Below are 3,784 nucleotides of genomic sequence, written 5' to 3' on the forward strand. Positions count from 1 at the left end.
AAAACAATAATATAGTCAGTAATATAAACTTTTTAAAATATATCCTTAAAATCACTGTCCTCAATAAAAATATTCATAATAAAAATATTGATAATAAAAAAAGGGAGGGCCCCAACTGCCTACAAATCGATAGCCTACAGTGTCGATAGCCAATGTACGTTTATCCACAATTTTTTCATACACAAGAATTTTTGCCTACAGTTCGATAGCCTACAAGCTCTATTGCGCACGAATATTAAATTGAGAAACGAATGTACGTTAGCACACATGACATTATTGCGCACAAGTCACATAGCACACAAAAATTTTTGCCTGCAGTTCGATAGCCTACAAGCTCTATTGCGCACGAATATTAAATTGGGAAACGAATGTACGTTAGCACAAATGACATTATTACGCACAAGTCACAAATGTGACTTGTGCTGTTGCTAATAATAATGACTTGGGGCTGTTGCTAATCCCAAAGCTTTCCACCGTCTTAATGCGGCCTACACAAAAAATAATATTGAATATAATCTAGTAAGCGAGTTGGAAAAAGCCTCCAAGATTACTAAATACTTCGTTTTCGCTATTATAAAAGTTTTATATGCATCTGGTTGAAATGAAATCGGCAGCCAGTTAGTCGCGATTCCGGGAAAATCTGTCTTGCAATTGTGATCGCCGCGCGTTCATAGTCACCCATTACTAACTGCACTTGTTGCAACGCATTAGGTCGCAGCTAGGGTTGCCAGAAGTTAAAAGTATATAAAGAGAACTTTTTCCCCTAAAAAAAGAGGACAAAAAGAGGACAAAAAGAGGACATGTATGAAAATATGCAAATATCCATTTATTTACACTTATCAACAGTAGTTTATATTTATTACGTAAATAAAAGTATAATTTGTTTGAAAAAGAACATTTTTATTAAAATATTATTCACTTTTTCAAATAAAAAATAAAATAAAACATTTATAAATTATAAATGAAAAACAAAATAACTTAATTTTAACTTAAATTTAATACTAATAGCTAATAATAGTAATCATATAATTTAAAAAAAAAATCACAGTAAAGTTTCCTCAGTCTCATAATCAGTTTCATATTTCTTTGAACTAAGAACTTGTGATAGCAATTTACTATCATTTTTTATTTCGTTATGAAATTGTTTGCATGTTACATTTTTATAATTGTAAGTGACTGACAATATTGATTTAATACTTTCTATATTGAGACGATTTCTCTCCTTTGTCCATTGTGCTCCAATCATCGAAAATAATCTTTCTACATTTCCATTATGTCTTGGTATTGCAAAATAATACTGACAAATTTTCAATATTTCAGAATAAAATTCTAAATTATTTGATTGTTTGAAGTATGTAATCCATTTTAAATTTAGTGACATTTTTTCAAATTCATCGCTATGAATATTCTTTTCAATATACAGTTTTAAGTTACAATATTGATCGAAGCATTTTACATCATCAATATAAATATAACTTTCTATTTTTGAATTAATATATATTATTGCGTTGGCAACTTGTTGCCATTCAGGTACATTAGTAAGGGATATCCATTCAAAAACATTCAAGTCATGAAATTGACAAGACCAGGAAATGATATACTCTAACATTGTTTTATAGCAACAAATTGTTTCGTTCTTAAAATTAGTAACTTGGAAGTCAGAACCATCTTTTGACATAGTTTGCAGAATACTTGAAACTTTTATTGGAAGGAAAGACTGTTCAATTCGTTGTTCAAGCATAGTAATTAAATATTTTAAAATATTTATAGTTTCTATAATAGAATTTTTTTCTGTTTCTAACTCTTTTGCTTTTTCATGAAAATTATACATAATTGAGTGAGCGAACCACAAAGAAGCCTCGCTTAAATTTGATTCAAAAAAGTTTTGCAGAATTTTTGGACAACTATTGTTAGATAAAAAATAGGACTTTAAGGCGGGATACATTTGCAAAACGCGATTTAAACCAGGAAACAATGATAACCAACGTGTTGGACTATGATATAACAACTGCCTGTATTCAATGTTTACATTTTCACAAAATTCCTTCAATCCTTCTGTTCGTACAGTATATACCGAAAAATGATTGTATATTTTTATAATTATTGATTGGACATCAATACTTATTCTGTCCAAGCCTTTTTTTGCAGCATTGTGTATTATATGTACTGGACAGCCAATACCAATCAAATTTTTTTGCATTTCCCGGTTTAATAAGCTATATACATTTTCTGTCCCAGCTCTGCGCACTCCACCAAAATTTGTATTGCAGTTATCTGCTGAAAATGCAATGCATTTATCAACCAAATTCCATTTCTTTAAAGTTTTTATTAATAAATCACAAATTGTTTTTTTTTTTGTGCTTTTTCATTAGATAAAGTTTCCAAATTAATCAATTTTGAGCAAATTCCTTCATTAATGGTAAAATACTGTATCAAAATCGGAAACATTTTTTCTGAATTATGGTTACTTGCATCTGTAGATATTGATATAAAAGGAATATTAGATATAGATTCAATAATTTTACTAATGCAATAGGGAGCAATAACTTTTTTTCCAATCATTGCTGTTTTTGTTTTAGCAGATGATAGATGTTTAGCAGTTTCAGAGTCTTCGAACATATGTTTCAATAAATCTGTTGTACAGTTTGATGAGTTGAAGCTCATGTGATGCTTTAAAATATGGAATCCTAAGGTTGCTTCAACAGCCGCTACTTTCTCATCCAATTTTTTATTTTTGGAGACGAAAGAATCTAATTTGCTTGATGTTTCCATGGATCGGATATATAACTGATGTTTCTTTGATTCAATATGTTGTTGTAAATCATATTTTCCTTTATTTCCAACAGAAACTCTAATCTTACATACCGAACAGAAAGCATCGTATTTAGAATCATCAACACCTTCAAAACATGTATATTTTGCTTTCAATTCAGAAGAAAATGTGCATTTTCTTTTACTCATAACTGTAAAAAAAAAATTAAAATATCCTATTTAATAAGAGAAGATAACAATTAATTTTAGAACCTCTAATTTAAAAAATTACAGAAATAAAATTGCAAATTAAGAATTAAAAATGCATTTAAACATTGAATACTTTTGTTGGAATTAAAACATATTTATTTTTGAGATTATGCCTTTATATTGACAAATTAAATCACAATTAGTGATCAAAAAATTCTGACATCTAACAATTTTGATTTTATTTTGAAGTTTTATACGATAAGATTTGGTGTTTTAACCTCACTTTCACTCAATAGCTAATTTTTAATAAATAAAATAATTTTTACTGCCTACTGCCTATTTTATAATTACCTGCTAATAAGAAATAAACACGAAAAAATACTTGTTGACAAAAGTAAAGAAAAATCTTTTTGTAATTTATTTCGTGTTGACACTGTTGACTGCTGACTGCTGATATCAGTTGGCTGTTACTGTGAATTGTGAACGTTTGTGCGTTTGCGCCTTGCGCCGCGTAGCCGTGTTAGAAAAGTTTAACCTTATCTATTAGTAGATGGCGTAAAATTTTGTTTCTATAAAGGTTGATTTCCATTAACATTAAGAGCACTTATTAGTGTTACCTGTTATCTGTTATTAATACCCGTTTATGTCACAAATCTAATTACCAGGACGTTGCAAGTTGCAATATAAAAAAAAATTAGACAAAAAGTAACTAAAGAAAAAAGAGGACAAAAAAGATCAGAATAAAAAAAAAGAGAGTGAACAAAAAGATCAGGACAAAAAAAGAGGACATGTTCTCTTTAAAAGAGACACTCTGGCAACCCTA

At 29.0% G+C, this 3,784-nt stretch overlaps 1 long non-coding RNA gene across 1 annotated transcript; it reads right to left on the bottom strand.

The window, feature by feature from the left end:
* Positions 1-1,804: 1,804 nt before the first annotated feature.
* LOC136998333 (uncharacterized) lies at positions 1,805-3,778 on the bottom strand. The gene is made up of 2 exons (XR_010888897.1): positions 3,313-3,778; positions 1,805-2,963 (listed from the first exon to the last, which is right to left on the bottom strand). It is a non-coding gene; the product is annotated as an uncharacterized lncRNA (long non-coding RNA).
* Positions 3,779-3,784: the final 6 nt, after the last annotated feature.

The sequence above is a fragment of the Linepithema humile genome, chromosome 3, assembly GCF_040581485.1.
Source record: "Linepithema humile isolate Giens D197 chromosome 3, Lhum_UNIL_v1.0, whole genome shotgun sequence".
NCBI classification, from domain to species: Eukaryota; Metazoa; Arthropoda; class Insecta; order Hymenoptera; family Formicidae; genus Linepithema; species Linepithema humile.